This window comes from Lipotes vexillifer, unplaced genomic scaffold (genome assembly GCF_000442215.2).
Source record: "Lipotes vexillifer unplaced genomic scaffold, Lipotes_vexillifer_v1.1 scaffold21, whole genome shotgun sequence".
Lineage (NCBI taxonomy): Eukaryota > Metazoa > Chordata > Mammalia > Artiodactyla > Lipotidae > Lipotes > Lipotes vexillifer.
The window spans coordinates 4,005,449-4,022,582 of NW_006774065.1; positions in this window are offsets into that span (position 1 = coordinate 4,005,449).

A 17,134-nucleotide genomic window follows, 5' to 3' on the forward strand; every position below is an offset into this window, starting at 1 on the left:
TAGTTTTCTGTGGCTGCTGTACCAAGTTACCACAAAACTAGTCGCCTAACACAGCACAAAAATAACACTTAAAACAACAAAGCACTGGAGGTCAGAAGTCCAGGGGGGGGGTCTCAAAGGGCTAAAATCAAGGTGTTGGCTTGGCTGTGTCCCTTCTGGAGACCCGAGGGGGGAATCCATTCCTTGCCTTTTCCAGCTTCGAGAGGTTGTTTGCATCCCTTGGCTCCTGGCTAATCATTCTGACCTCTGCTTTCATCGTTAAGTCTCCTTCTCTAGATCTGACCCTTTTCCCTCCCTCTTTTATATGATTTTTTAAAAAATTTATTTATGATTTACATTTGGTTGCATTGGGTCTTTGTTGCTGTGCGCGGGCTTTCTCTAGTTGCAGTGAGCGGGGGTCACTCTTCATTGCGGTGTGCGGGCCTCTCATTGCAGTGGCTTCTCTTGTTGTGGAGCATGGGCTCTAGGTGCGTGGGCTTCAGTAGTTGTGGCACACGGGCTCAGCAGCTGTAGCTCGTGGACTCTAGAGTGCAGGATCAGTAGCTGTGGCACATGGGCTTAGTTGCTCCGCGGCATGTGGGAACTTCCTGGACCAGGGCTCGAACCCATGTCCCCTGCATTGGCAGGTGGATTCTTAACCACTGCACCACAAGGGAAGCCCCTCCCTCCCTCTTTTAAAAGGGCCCTTGTGACTATATTGGGCCCACCTGAACAATCCAGGATACTCTCCCCATCTCAAGATCCTTGACCTAATCACATGTACAATGTCCTTTTGCCATGTAAGGTAGCATATTCATAGGTTCTGAGGATTCAGACTTGAATATCTCCGGGGGCCCAGCATTCTGCCTATCACAGAGATACTGTCTCCATTAGCTTCTATTGAGTCCGCTCCTCCCAGTCCTGCCTCCTGCCTCCTGCTGGGTAGGGGGCTTTCTTAAAACATGTCTGATCTGACTCCCCAGTCACATTTTGTTCTTACAACAGTCCCATTCTGGTCCCTAAGGCATAGTCTGGTCCATTCTAAACTTCCACTTTATATTTTATTAGAAACTCCCTTCCCGCCCCCAGGGCCAGCTAGACAGAGTAGAGAAGTGTGGACTGTTCTTCCTAGCCCTCCCCTGCGTTCACTCCCTGAGGGCTGGGGAAGGGAAGAGAGTGAGGGAACAGGATCAGGTATTCCTTCACCTAACTCCCACCTCAAAGCTGCAATCCTCTTTCTGTTTTTTTTGCAGTGCGCGGGCCTCTCACTGTTGTGGCCTCTCCCGTTGTGGAGCACAGGCTCCGGACGCGCAGGTTCAGCGGCCATGGCTCATGGGCCCAGCCACTCCGCGGCACGTGGGGTCTTCCCAGACCGGGGCACGAACCCCTGTCCCCTGTATCGGCAGGCGGACTCTCAACCACTGCGGCACCAGGGAAGCCCTTTCTGTTGGTTTTAACAACTAGTCCTGCCTGTAGTTTTAAGCTTAGTACAGACAGCCGGTGATCTCAACAGGCCCTACCAAGGAAAGGCTCAAACACTGCCCCTGGCCTGACCTTCTGGCTGACCCCTGCTGGAGGCACCACTCATTATTCTTCCCATGCGCTTCATCATTGACCTACACTGCAGTGTTCCTGGGAAAGCCTGCAGCTGCCAACCTTACCTATGCCGTGGAGGCTGGGGCCACCAGCAGGGACCTATTTCCATACATTTTTAGGAATCAGGATCCTAAGGGAGCTGGTCAGCAAGTCTGGAGAATTTGGTAATGTTCTCAATACTGCTGTCTTCACTGGAATCCCTGCACTACTTAGTCTTCTCAGTGGACAGGAAAACATCTCAGTTGTGTTAACATCTTTAGCAGAGAGTCTGGCACAGCAGGTGCTTTACATTCCATTATGTAATTATGCAACAGCATAAATTAACAAATGAGTACTGAGAGAAATACAGTAAGGGTGCCCACCATCACTGCTTCTCTTCAGCATTGTACTGAAGATCCCAGCTAATGCAATAGGACAAGAAACATGAGGTACAAAGATTGAAAAGGGAAAAGCTAATATTTGCAATCAATGTGATTGTCTACCTAGAAAATCCAAGGGACTCAACAGACTGGCACTGGATACCAACTGTGTGGCAGGCCTTTTCTAGATACTTAATATGAGATGAAGGAGCACCTCTGTTCTCTGAGAGCTCCTATTTAAGTAATTGAGGAGATGAGGCGAACAGTCCTTATGACAGAGTCACCCTGCGGTCCACAGAAAGAATCCAAGAGGTCCATAAACTTGGATGGGAAAAAAATTACATCTTAATTTGCATTAACCTCTAACTTAAATTTAGTACTTCCTTCAGTTATGAATGTAGGTAACAAACCACAGTTGTATTAGCAGCACCCATGATTTTGTAGTCAGTCAAAATCACAGATGTTTCCACGTTACAATATAGTATTTATAGACATCTCAAAATATAACTTACATTACTTCAAAATTACAGTAGTTATTAAACTAGTTCTTATAGTTTAATGTGTTAACAAAGAATTTCATATATTACTTTATCACAGTTAGAAAAATAACTGCATTTCAAGATAACTGGAGTCCTTTGTAAAATGATGTGTTTTCTTTTATGCACTTGAAAACATTACCCTGAGAGGAGGACCCACATTACAAAAGAGATTAGAAATTCCTGCCCTTTTTTTTTTTTTTTTTTGGTACACAGGCCTCTCACTGTTGTGGCCTCTCCCGTTGCAGAGCACAGGCTCCAGACGTGCAGGCTCAGCGGCCATGGCTCATGGGCCCAGCCGCTCCGCAGCACGTGGGATCCTCCCGGACCGGGGCACGAACCCGTGTCCCCTGCGTCGGCTGCCAGACTCTCAACCACCGCGCCACCAGGGAAGCCCGAAACTCCTGCTTTAAATGAAGGCCGTGTTTTCTGGTTTGGGCGATGCTGACACAGTTCTCTTTCACAAGGGAGTCCCTGCCGCACCCCCTATCCTTCACATTTCTTATCAAGCAGTAAGCCCAGCTTGCTCAAGTATGTGTCAGTCATTGTCCCAGAAGCTTTCTGGGTGTCCTGCCTTTTGATGTTAATGGAGCATTTTGGGAAGCTCTAAGCTTTGGGTCTAGGCTGCTTGCGCCCCTGAAGAGCCAAGACAGTGACAGTTCTGGTTTTACCCAGTAGGAAGAGAGAGGGCTTCTCTGCTGGTTTTGGTTCCTTCGCAGTTGACCACTTCCCTTCCTCGGGGAAAAGCCAGGCTCCAGGAGAATGTATGAAAATGGAAAGGAGGAGAGAGAAGTCGATGCGATCTCAGCCAGGGCCGGGGGCAAGGGCTGTTTGGATTTCCCAGAGTTATATCTACCGCCTGGGTCAAGAGATTCCTTTTCCAGCAGGTATGATTCATCTATACCAGTGACAGCCACACAAGGATACCTATGTATGACAGGTGTGGGTACCTACATAAGATAATGTAGCTACATGAAAAGGTCATGACTATCTTTGACCCCCTTCTCTGATACTTGGCTTGAACTTCTGCTTCATAGTTCAGAATCATATGAAAGGGTAGTAAGAACATAGGAGTTGGCATCCAAGAGACTTGGGTTTAAATCCTGCCTCCATCCCTTCCCTTGCTAGCTGGGTGATCTTTCATTAATTTAGTAAATAATTTCTGAATGTCAGCTATGTGCTAGACACAGAATACAGAGGTGAATGAGACAGGTTCCACCTCCTCTCATCAAACTTACTCCTTAGAGGAAGACACAAAGAATAATAGTGGTGGGGATAGAGATGAGGCCCCACCAATGTAGGACAGTTGGGAAAGGCCTCTCTGTGACATTTAAATTAATACTGAAAGCTGATATAGAGCTGACCATAAAGAGAGGGGAAAACCTTCTAAAGGGAGGGAACAGTATGTGCAAAGGGCCTGAGGTGAGCATGAGCTTGGCCTCATGAGAAACCAAAGGTGGCCAGAATTACTGAAACATGGTAGGAGGGAAAGACAGTGGTGAGAAGTAAGGTCAGAGAGGAAGGCAGAGGCCAAAGGGAAGGCTGCAGTTCAAAGTACAATAAGCAATGCCAGTTCTAAGCAGAGGGAGAGTCACAGTTTGATATATGTACTTTTTTATTGTAGTTAAATATACGTTAACACTTTAACCATGAGCAAGGGTACAATCAGTAGCGTTTAGTATGTTTATAATGTTGTGCAAGCTTCACCACTATTCAATTTAAGAACTTTTTCATCATCTCAAAAAGAAACCCTGTACCCATTAAGCAGTTACTCCCCATTCCTGCCTACCTCCAGCCCTAAGTACCCACTGATCTGCTTTCTGTCTCTATGGATTTGCCTATTTCAGACATTTCATATAAACGGAATCATATAATATGCGGTCTTTTGTGTCTGGCTTATTTCACTCAGCATGTTTTTGAGGTTCATCCACGTTGTAGCACGTGTCACTACTTCCTTCCTTTTTATGGCTGACTATTCCACTGTATGGACAGACCACATTTTGTTTACCCTTTCATCCACTGACATAGTTTGATTTTACAAAGGTAACTGCTTGCTGGGTGGGGACTGGATTATAGAGAAGGCAAAAAAAGCAAGTACAGGTGAGAGATAATGATGGCTTGAACTAGAATGTTGAGAAGAGGGAAGGAAAAAGGGCATGGGTTCAGGATCCATTTGGGATATATTGAACAGATGAGAAACTGAGGGATTGGACATGGAGGGTGAGGAAGAGGCTGGAGCCCCTGAGGGCACAGTGGTGCCCTCACTGAGATGGAGAAGGCTGGGAGGGGAACAGGTAGAGGGACGTCCTAGTTGGTTTTGATAATGTTTGGTTTGAACTGTTAAAGTGGCAGTGTCATGAGGGCAGTAGGATTTGAGTCAGAGAGTTAGGGTGTGATTTTGTGATAGAAGAACTATATATTCCGGTTTTTGTCCCTGGGCTCCTGGCCAGAGCTCCTAAAACTCTTGTAATTTCCTAAGTGATAAGAGAAATAGGAGCATCTTTTCTTTCTTTAAAAAAAAATTTTTTTTTCTTCTTCTTGGCCACACCGTGTGGCACATGGAACTTCCCCGACCAGGGATCCAACCCGTGCCCCCTGCAGTAGAAGCGCAGAGTCAACCACTGGACCACAGGGGAAGTCCCAGGAGCATCTTTTATTTGGTTTTGCCCCCAGCTCCTGAGATGCTCTAGTAATTAAGGTTAAAGGAGCATCTCTTGCTTTTCAAAATGAGCCCCTTTGAACCACACCTGAGTTTATATTAATGAAGTGACTTTGGAAAGCCCCCAAGGATGGGGGGCTGGTTGCCAGGGGAACCAGCTAAGGGGTTAGACGGTTGGAACTTTTAGTCCCCCACCTCTCTTGGGGAGGGGAGAGGGGCTGGAGGCTGACTTAATCACTGGCAAGGAAGGATGGCATCACCCAGATTGGTCTAGATACTGGCAAGGAGACCAGTGATTTAGTCAATTACACCCTACATAATGAAGCCTCAGTTAAAAATCCTAACTGAAAGGGTTTGAAGAGCTCCAAGGCTGGTGAACCTGTGGAGGTGCTGGGCGAGTGGTGTGCCTGGAGAGGGCATGGAAGCTGTGTGTTCCATCATCCAATACCTTGCCCTATGCACCTCTTCCATCTTGCTGTTCCTGAGTTGTATCCATTTATGGTAAACCCTAATTTGGAGTAAACCATTTTCTAGAGTCCTATGAGCCATTCTAGCAAATTATTGATTGAGGAGGGGATCAGAGGAACCTCTGATTTATAGGTGGTAAGAAGCACAGGTGACAACCTGGACTTGCAACTGTTGTCTGAAGGGTGGAGGGCGAGAGAGGGGAAGGCGTATGGGGCTGGGCCCTTAACCTGTGGGGTCTGTGCTAACTCCAGGCAGTTAGTGTCAGAATTGCTTGGTGTGCAAACCCCACACACTTGTTGAAATGAAAGTACTGAGTAGAGAGAAAAACATGGAGTTTTCCTTTTAGGTGGTCATGGGCACACAGCTGGTGTTGAAAACCATGGACCAGGCTGAGATTTCCCCCTCCCGAGTGTAGACAAAGTGGCCCAGGACTGAGCTAGAGATGGATCAGGTGAGGAAGAGGCTGCAAGGGAGATAGAGTAACCGGGAGGTGGAAGGAAAAACCCAGAGCATGTAGGATCCTGGGGACCAAGAGGAGAGTGTGTGGAGGATGGAGGAGTGAATGGTGTCAGATGCTGATAGGAGTGGGCTGAAGAGTGCAGAGAGGGAGGAAGTGGAGGGAAGGCACTTGAGAAACCACTCAAGGAAGAATGAGCGCTCATGAAAAGGAGCAGAGAAACAGGGCAGAAGTGGGAGGGCTGGTAGGGCCCAAGCCGGAGTCCCCCTGGCCTAGCACGGAACCTGGAATGTAGGAAGCTGCGTTTATTCAGCTCTTACTGTATGTCAGGAGATGTGCTAAGCATCTTCACAGAGAAGACTGTGAGTTACAAGGCCACGCAGCCGGTAAGAGGCAGAGGTGGAGCACGAACCGTGCCCCAAACATAGGATCCTCAGCGGACTTCTCCACCTGTGCCAGGAGCAGTGGGCGCCAGCGTTCAGGGGTCAGGTTCTCCAGTTCTCTGGAACCTTTCCTGTAGAAGTGGGTGAGACTTTTACACTGGGAAGAAGAGGACAGAAGGCACTATAAATACTTTCTCTCACTGTGGTGAGCAGAACCTCAAACTAAAAGATTTAGCAGCATCACTTTGTTCCACCTGCTGGTTACTCATGGAAACTACTCTCGCCCATGGTTCGGCCCTCCTGGCCAGCTGGAGAAGGTCCAACCAGATGGATGGGTCCCACGTTAGTCCAAAGGTAGACTGACTCCCCAACTTCTCTCCACCCAGGAGATGAGTCTAGACCAATCTGGGTGATGCCATCCCTCCTTGCCTGTATCTGTTTCAGGAAAGGGCATATGACCCAATGCTCTGGCCAGTGAGACCTGAAGGGAAGCTTGCTCTTTCTAGGAGCAGCGCAGGAGCCTGCTGCCTTTCTCCTTCCTCTGGTCCAGGTCTGGACCTAACGCCTGGACTGCACTCCTGCTCCCTGCTTGAGGAGGGCAGAGCGAGGGGTGGAAAGCACCCAGGCCCCCGATGATGCTGCCGAGCCACCAATCTACTCAGCCCACAGCCACCTGCATAATTCTGCTTTTGAGAGATGACACATTTCACTATTGTTCGGGCAAGGATTTCTGTTACTTATTGCCAAGAACATCCGGCGCTTGTCCGCACTCGGACACTTGTTGGGTTTTGGCCGCTGCTTAGCACCCATTCCTGTTAAGGGAACTGACTCACCTGTTGGGTCCAGTCTGATGAAACTGTTCAAGGTGTCCCCCTCTTCTAGCTGAGAGGTGGGCACGTGACCCAAATGGAGCCAATGGGAAGGAGACAGATAGCTCACATCAGGGCAGGGTCTGCAGTGGAGAAGTTCTGGGGTTGTTGGTGCCTGTCTGTGCCAAGCCTGGGTCTCCAGCCTTCCCTTCCACCATGTGGGTGTCTCACTGCCTTCCAATAAACTCCCTGTTTTTTTCTGTCTGCCAGAGCTGGTCTCTCTCATTTGCATCCAAGGAACCCAGGCCAGGAGCTGAGGGAGAGAGATAGGGGAAGTTCCTGCTGTTAAGGTACAGTGTCCTCAGTGTGGGAGGTGGAGCTGTAAACATCCCACTCGAATGTGTGGCAGAACAACAAGGGCAGGGAGCATGGTAACCGGGAGAAAATAACAGCTACCTGCATTGAGTGCATGCCTACTGCATGTCAGGCACTGTGTGGGCACATTCAACACATCTTGTTTAATCTCTGCAACAACCCCGTGAGGCAGGAACTCTGATGAGTTAGGATTAGGTCCTGCTGTCAGAGAAAGTCCGAAGTATCAGTGGCTTAAACAAGTCAGAAATTATTTCTTGTGCCAAAGCCTGGAGGTGCCTCCATTCCACAAAGCACCTTCTAGCTCGCTGCTCCACCTTCATTGTCATGGTCAAAGATGGCAGCACCTGCGCTTCAGGCAGGAGGACGGAGGATAAACAAGAAAAGGACACGAGATGGGTGTATGCCAGCCATCTCTTCAGAGCGGCTTCAGAGCACTGCTCCCACCCCATGGGGAGCCCTTGGTCCCAGGACACCCAGCTGCAAGGGAACATGGGAACTGCAGTCTTTATTCAGGGCACCTTGTGCCCAGCTAAAAAGTCTATGGTTGTTGAAGAAGTGGAGAGAGATCTTTGGGAAACGGCCAGTAATTCTACAGATGAGAAAAACAAGGCTCAGCCAGGTAAAGTCACTTGTCCAAGGTCACCCAGCCATGGGTGGCAAGGCAGGACATGAACTCACTATCCACGGGAGCTGTGGTTAGTCACACAGCGGAAAGCAGAGTCACAGGGCAGCTGCAGGGAGGAGGCCTCTCAGGGGAAGTGGTGTTTAAGCTGGGTCTTCTCAGTTGGGAAAGGGGGAAAGAAGGACATTGTTAAGAGCCAAGGTCTAGAGGAAAGAAAATCATTTCTCGGGGTAGAATCTTATAAAGTGCACCCTGGTCACAGGTGGGCTGTCTCCAGCAATGGGGAGCTCATTACCTGTGAGACAGCTCATTGTATTTGGGCGTATTTCTAATCAGACTTCTCCCTTAGAAAGCGTGGTGGCTATCTTTAGTGTTTTCCTGCTCGGCATTGTCCCCCTCCTTCTGGTAATGTCAGCCATGCCATAATTTCAATCCAGGTGGTTTGAGAGAGGCTGACCCAACCAGGCCAGTGGGGTTCCATAGAGGACTCTGGCTGGAACTCTTCACTGAGAAGTCCTCTGCTGGGACTGCTATTTGCAAGGATGGGTGAGCCTGGACCTGTGGGCCATCATGCGGAGAAGGCCTGCCTGGGAGTTAGGCCAACACAGAGGAGAGCAGAGGTATCTGATGGAAAAATGGAGGCTGCATCCTGCTGATCTCATTTGAGGCCCTGCATCCAGCTGTGCTCAGAGCCCTGGTCATGTCAGTTGTACAAGCCAACGAATTCCCTTTATGCTACAGCCAGTCCGATTGGTATTCCTGTCATTGTCAGCTAACAGAGGTAGAAATGTCAGCCCTCTTTTTATCAACACCTAGGAGGAGGTGGGGAGTATCTGTGTATTTTATGAAAGTAGTAGGGCTTACAGCAGAGTTTCTGCAAGTGTGGTCCATGAACCCCCAGTATCTGTATCACTCTGATACTGAACTTGATGAGTGCACTTTCCTGGGTCCCAATTTCCAAATCAGAATCTCTGGAGGTGAGGCCCAGGACTCTGCATTTTGTCGAGCACTCCAGGAGGTTCTCGTGTCACCCAATTTGAGAAGCAATGGTTGAAAACAGGTGATCTGGGATCCAACAAAGATCCTGCCACCAACTTGGACGTTACAACAAGTCTCTTTAGATTTCCAGTAACAGCCAAACAGAGCCCTTCCCTTGACTCGTTGTTTCACAGGTGCCCAGCACAGTGCTGTGGAAATGCTTTATGTGTGCACCCCCCATGTAATCCTCACAACCACTGAAAATCTTTATTTTAAGGAAAGGACTGGAGGTTCAGAGAGGCTTATTGACTTGCCTAATGTCACTCTGTTGGTGAATTTAAAACCAGTTTCTGTATCCATTCATCTGATGATGGACACTTAGGTTGTTTCCATCTCCTGGCTATTGTAAATAGAGCTGCAATGAACATTTTGGTACATGACTCTTTTTGAATTATGGTTTTCTCAGGGTGTTTGCCCGGTAGTGGGATTGCTGGGTCACATGGTAGTTCTATTTGTAGTTTTTTAAGGAACCTCCATATATACAATGGAATATTACTCAGCCATAAAAAGAAACGAAATTGAGCTATTTGTATGAGGTGGATGGACCTAGAGTCTGTCATATAGAGTGAAGTAAGTCAGAAAGAGAAAGACAAATACAGTATGCTAACACATATATATGGAATTTAAGAAAAAAAATGTCATGAAGAACCTAGGGGTAAAACAGGAATAAAGACACAGACCTACTAGAGAATGGACTTGAGGATATGGGGAGGGGGAAGGGTAAGCTGTGACAAAGGGAGAGAGTGGCATGGACATATACACACTACCAAATGTAAAATAGCTAGCTAGTGGGAAGCAGCCGCATAGCACAGGGAGATCAGCTCGGTGCTTTGTGACCACCTAGAGGGGTGGGATAGGGAGGGTGGGAGGGAGGGAGACGCAAGAGGGAAGAGATATGGGAACATATGTATATGTATAACATTCACTTTGTTATAAAGCAGAAACTAACACCATTGTAAAGCAATTATACTCCAATAAAGATGTAAAAAAAAAAAAATTCCTCCTTGCTCCACCCCCTGCCCGCCCCAACCTGATAACTCCCCTGAAGCCCATTTCCGCCCCCCTGGTGTCTGTCTTCTTTCTGTCCTCACTGTAATCCATCCTGGGCCATGTCATCACCACCTGCTGCTTCCAGCAGTCTTTCTACTTTCACTCTTGTCTTCCTACTTTCACTCTTGTCTTCCTCAGACCTGTGCTCCCCACCCAGTACTGAGAGCGACTTTCACAAAATCATATCTCTTAAAAAATATCACAGACATTCAAAAATTATACAGAATACTACAAAAACAGCCATGTCCTCACCACCAGGTTAAGGAATAGAGTATTTTTCTTGAGTCACAAAGCTCAGAAACCTTCACTGGTTTTCCCTTGCTCTTGAGATTAAAATCCTGTGGCCAAGAAGGCCTTCCCTGCCTGGCCTGGGCCCTGCTCCACTGAGCTTCGTCCGCACCCTTCTACTCTGCTCCTGCTGCCCTGCCTTGATTTCCTCTCCTGCACCAGGCTCCTCACTCAGGGCTGGCATGCCTGTTATTCCTCCTGTAGAAACGCCGGCCTGCCATGTGGTTGCAGCCAGCAGTGCCTTCTCACGCTCAAGTCTGTTGCAATGGCACTTCCTCAGGAACTCACCCCCAACCCCCCAAAGCAGGCCGTCATCCCCCCGCTCACACTGATCCATACTATTTAGTTCTCGGCTTAATGCCTGTCTCTTGTACCAGACTGAGTTCCTTGAGGGCAGGACTCCTGCCTTCCCAGAAACTATTGCAGAATAACTGCTATAGTACCTGGATGAAGAAAGGTATTAATGAAGTGTCAGCCTTTTGCAACCCCGGTAAAATATGTAACACGTATTCACCTGACAAACGTTTACTGAGGGCCTACTATGTATTTGGCTGATCTTTATTTAAAAAAAAAAACCAGGGCTTCCCTGGTGGCACAGTGGTTGAGAGTCTGCCTGCCGATGCAGGGGACGCGGGTTCGTGCCCGGGGCCGGGAGGATCCCGCGTGCCGCGGAGCGGCTGGGCCTGTGAGCCATGGCCGCTGAGCCTGCGCATCCGGAGCCTGTGCTCCGCAACGGGAGAGGCCACAACAGTGAGAGGCCCGCGTACCGCAAAAAAAAATAAACAAAAAAACAGGGACTTCCCTGGTGGTCCAGTGGTAAAGAATCCGCCTTCCAATGCAGAGTACACGGGTTTGGTCCCTGGTCAGGGAACTAGGATCCCACGTGCTGTGGTGAAACTAAGCCTGTATGCCACAACTACTGAGCTCGCATGCCACAACTAGAGCCCACGAGCCCTGGAGCTCGCGTGCTACAACTAGAGAGAGAAAACCCACACGCCACAACTGGAGAGAAGCCCGCCCACCACAACTAGAGAGAAACCCACGCGCCGCAACCAAGAGTCCGCGCCCTATAACAAAAGATCCCACGTACCGCAACTAAGACCAGACGCAGACAAAAAAATAAGGAAACTAAATGTTAAATAAATATAAAAAAAAAATGAAATAATGCCATTTGCAGCAACACGGATGGACCTAGAGGTTATTATACTAAGTAAGACAGAGAAAGACAAATATCATATGATATTGCTTATATGTGTAATCTAAAAAAAAAAAAGATACAAATGAACTTATATACCACAAAGAAATAGACCCACAGACATAGAAAACAAACTTATGGTTACCAAAGCGGGGGGGATAAATTGAGAGTTTGGAATTAACACACTACTATATATAAAATAGATGACCAACAGGGACCTACTGTATTGCACAGGGAACTGTACTCAATATTTTGTAATAACCTATAAGGGAAATTAATCTGAAAAACAATAGATATATATGTATGTATAACCAAATCACTGTGCTGTACACCCGAAACTAACACATTGTAAATCAACTATACTTCAATAAAAACACACACACACAAAGTAGTTTAAAATAAAAACTTTACAAAGAAATAACCATTTGAGATTATATATTTATCATCTGTAAGCAATGTGAGAATGAGGACCATAGCCATATTATTCACCACAAACCCTAGAAACCACAAAAAGGAGTTTAAAAAAAGCTACTGTATAAGGATGAGAAGGGAAGTATCTGGTACTCATTTCTCAGTCTCCCAGCAGAACAGTTGCATTTTCTCAGAACAGCACATTCAGGAGTTAAACCTCACAAGTTTTCAAACTCTTTATAGTTTTCATGTTCTTCAGAACACATAACAACAGCACACTTTGAGCACCTCGTACCCTGATCCAGTGGTAAGTAGTGACGTTTCCTAGCAGGCTCTGGCCTGGGAGTCGGGAAGAATAGGTCTTAAGCTCAGTTGGGGCACTACCCGGCTGTGTGACTGACATGGCATAAGATAACCCCTCTGGGCCTCAGTTTCCTCTACTGCATGAGTCTTTGGACTAAATCAGGCATCTGCAAGCTCACTAGCCTACTGTTTCCATACAGCCCAAGAGCAAAGAATGATTTTTACATTTTTAAATGGTTGAAAAACTTCGTGACACGTGAAAATTACATAAAACTTACTTAAAATTCAAATTTCAGTGTCCCTAAATAAAATTTTATTGAAACACCACCACTCTCTTACACACTGTCTTTGGCTGCGACCACAGTACTCAGTACAGTACAGCACCAGAATACTTATACTATTATAAGTATACTCATACTTACTATAGCCACAAGACATAATACTATTATAAAAATCATTATATCTACAACCAAAGTTTGCCGACCCCTGAACGAGACCAATCCGAGGATACTCCAGTTCTAAGAACGATTATGAATCACCCAGAAGGAAGCCCAGCCGCATGGAATCCGCATACACAGCATGACCTGTAGTAACCCAGGCCCCCAAGGGTGGAGGGCCCCCAGAGCCCCTTGTGCAGACACCTGCCAGCATCAGGAAGCTCTATCCGGCCTAGGTCCGCCTCCTCGGGGCGGTGGGGCAGGCAAGGCTTGCAGTTTGGAGCCAATGGCCCGCGGGGGAGCCGGGGACTCGGGACAAGCGGCTGCACGTCCTCTCGGCCTCAGTTTCCACACGTGAGGGGCGCTCACCGCGCAGCGCCGCCGTGAAGGTGAAGTAGAAGGACGCGAGGCGGTGATCAGCGCGGGGCCCGGCACCGCAGCCACAGACCGGACGGCGGCTCCCGCTGCGGCCACTGTGATCCCTGCCCGCACGCGGAGCCCCTCTCAGCCCCCCGGGACGAGCAGGAGCCGACGAGAGGCCCGCGCGGCAGCGGGGCCCAGCCGGGCCACTCCGGGTCCCGGCTTCGGTTTCCCCACGAGGAATCCCAGCGTCCGCCCGGCCGGACCCCGCGACCGCCGCCCCTCAAACCCCCGCCCCCGGCAGAGCAGAGCCGCGCCCCCACCCGGGGCCGCCCCAAACCCGCTGCCAGCGAACTCACCAGGCGTCTCCACGGCAACCGCCTGTCCGCCAGACCCCCGCGCCTGCCGGCTGCGCGCCTCACAACAAGGCGCGCTCCCATTGGCTCCGGAGCCGGCTCCACCAGCCAGTCGGCAAGCGCTCACGCGCCGCCCCGCGGAGCTGGCGCTCGAGGACCCTGCAGGTGGCGGCGCAGCCCTGCACTTCGGCCTGAGTGCGGCTGGGGGCTCCGCGCCCGCTGCTGCCCGAATCCCGCCCGCTCCCTCCCCACCGCTTGTCGTACCAGGGAAGCACCGAGCTCGGGCCTGGCCCGCAGCAGCTGCCAAGTGACGGCCGCACTACTGTTACAACCAGCGACAGGTGTTCTGAAGGCCGTGGAAACCTGGGACACTTGGAGGGAACCGGGGCCGGAAGAGCATTCGCACATTACCTGGACCTCACCTCGTTCCGAAAAGGATTTGAAGCCTAAAAGTCACAGATACAAGCAACTACTGAAGCAAAAGAAAAAGGGGGAGGGGGAGCGGGGGATGAACGTACCGGGGAGGACGTGACAGAACAGAGCCGGAAGGAGGGCCCAGCGTTGACGGGTTTCTGACAAGGGCCTGGGACACAGGGGTAAGGCTCTTGGGAGCTAAGCGTTTTAGGGAAGGGCTTCACACTGGTTGACATTCATAGCGGCTTGAGTCCAGCAAGAATGACTTAAAGAACGAATGTTATGGCTTTTTCTTTGACTTTATTTATAGACAGTGAGGATCCCGCGTGCCGCGGAGCGGCTGGGCCTGTGAGCCATGGCCGCTGAGCCTGCGCATCCGGAGCCTGTGCTCCGCAACGGGAGAGGCCACAACAGTGAGAGGCCCGCGTACCGCAAAAAAAAATAAACAAAAAAACAGGGACTTCCCTGGTGGTCCAGTGGTAAAGAATCCGCCTTCCAATGCAGAGTACACGGGTTTGGTCCCTGGTCAGGGAACTAGGATCCCACGTGCTGTGGTGAAACTAAGCCTGTATGCCACAACTACTGAGCTCGCATGCCACAACTAGAGCCCACGAGCCCTGGAGCTCGCGTGCTACAACTAGAGAGAGAAAACCCACACGCCACAACTGGAGAGAAGCCCGCCCACCACAACTAGAGAGAAACCCAAGCAGACCACGCACTGTAACGAAAAGATCCCGCATGTCTCAGCTAAGACCTGATGCAGCCAAAAAAAAAAAAAGGAAAATAAATAAAATAAATATTAAAAAAAACCCCACATCATTTGCCTCAATAACAATCTGTGCTTCAGTTTCCTTATTCATTAATAATATGGGGATCTGAGTACCTACCTTGGGCATGGAAAGACAGAATGAGCTAATGCAGGGACAGGGCTCAACATGGTGCCTGGCACACACAGTAGTGGGGGGTATGAGGGCCAATATCGGGACAGGCACTGTTTTTTTTTTTTTTTTTTCGGGTAATATCAGACATAATTATTCAGTTCTGAGCTGCGATGGAAGTTTAAGCAGGGGACCTCCATCTACCAGGATCAGTGTCTCCTTGACAGTCCTTTAGAGGACAGGAGGATGGAATGAGGCATTTCAGGAGCTGCTAAGGTAGTAACTTTTCTAGTTCCCGGTCTGACCTGATGGACCATTGGCCAAATTAAACGGTGATGCTTCCCACTCGTCGCTAAAGTCTGTGCGTGGACTGGGGCCACGTGGTGATTATGGGGAAGATCCCCAAAGAACCGAATCTCCTTTACTTAGGAAAATCGATCGCTGGACTCTCAACCACTGTGCCACCAGGGAAGCCCGGCACTGGGTTTTATACCAAACAAAACATGGGCATCACCCAACACTTGCTGGGTCTTTTCCTGGGCCATGGATAGAATGTCCAGTTTCCCAAGCTGCACCAGTTTGTGCTGGCAACACTACCTTCTTCTCTGCACTCCCCAACTTTAGGCTTGGCTATTCCTCTGGCAGGATTACAAAAGCAACTTCTCTGGAAGGTGCTGTCTTTCTACCAATGTGGGGGAATTCACTCCTCCACTGGTTGTTAATTCTCGCTGTTGGAGAAGGAAGTAGAGGGGGAAACAAGCACATTAAAACAATCTTCTCATACAATTCCATCCAGTCTGCCACCGGAAAGTATGGACTGGTCCGGAGCACAAAAATTTATGAAGGTTTCTTTTGGGAAACCCAAATATGTAAGTATTTGAATGATACAGCTGTTGATATCTGGTAGCATTTTAAAACCATTCTGTTGAGAAGCTGCTTTGTTTCCTATCATTGCACGAAATAAGTCGATGGAAAATCCAGAAGCCCATTTTGGCTGCAAATAACAGAAAACTCAATTCAAACAGGAAATGTGTCACTTAACTGAACTAGTCCAGTGGTTGTACAGGCTTCAGGTATGGTCTAATCAAGGCTCTGGCTCTGTTTCTCTGCTGTTCCTTGGCCTTTCTTTTCTCCTTGGGTTGGTTTTTGTCCTCAGACTAGTTTCCCTCCTTGTTGCAAAACGTAGCAGTTCTAGACTTCACACTGGCATACCACAACTTAGAGGCCTTCTTGCCCCACACCCCCATCACAGAATGGTCCTGGGCCTCCTTCTGTTCTGACTAAACCAATCTGGATTGTCTTTCTATTCCTGAACAACACACTCTGGCCAGGGAAATACCATGTGTTAGGTGGCTTGGGTTGGGCTGACCATGACTAGACCAATTTTTCTGCCAATGAGTAGTGGGATTAATTCTGTCCCACTTTGGGCTCTATATACAGGAGAGGGGGAGGTGCAAGTTGAGAGGCAACTGTACTGTCCAAAAGTTGGGGAAATTTTTAAGGGTGAGCAACAGTTTCCCAAAGTAAACCTGAGAAGGGATACTTGAGCCCAGGGATACATCAAACACTACTACCTCAGCCTGAAATTCCCATCCAGAACACCTGTGGGGAAGGCCCTGTTGTTTTCCAATCATGTCCAATTTACCCTCACAGAAATAACCCTGAACCCCAGGAAGGATGAAGAATCTGTTCTGGGACCTCTAATGTATGCTGAGGACATGCCAGCCATTCAATTAGTATATTTTTTAAAGGAAAGAACTAAGGATGTGTTGACTTGTAATCAGAAGGCACTTACTGACAAATCATTGAAACTTGGTGTCTGACACATGCAGACATGCACCCACGCACAAGTACACATGTGCTCATAAATAAAAATAAATGATCTAGAAGAACACAAGGGCAATGTAAGACCATGGAAGATTTGGCATCTAAATGGCCCTGGTTTTTGGTTTTAACACAGCACAGCACAGCCACCCTTCCTTCTCTGTGCCTGGTCTATGTGGCCCTGAGTCTACCTCCTGTGACATGGTGACTCATCAGGGCTCAAGGGGTGAAGCAAGGACACCTGTAACACACAGGGACACTGAGCTGGATGTCACTGCCATGCAAACAAACATTTCAAACCAGTCTACTCTCAAAGGATGTTGGTGGAAGGCAGGCA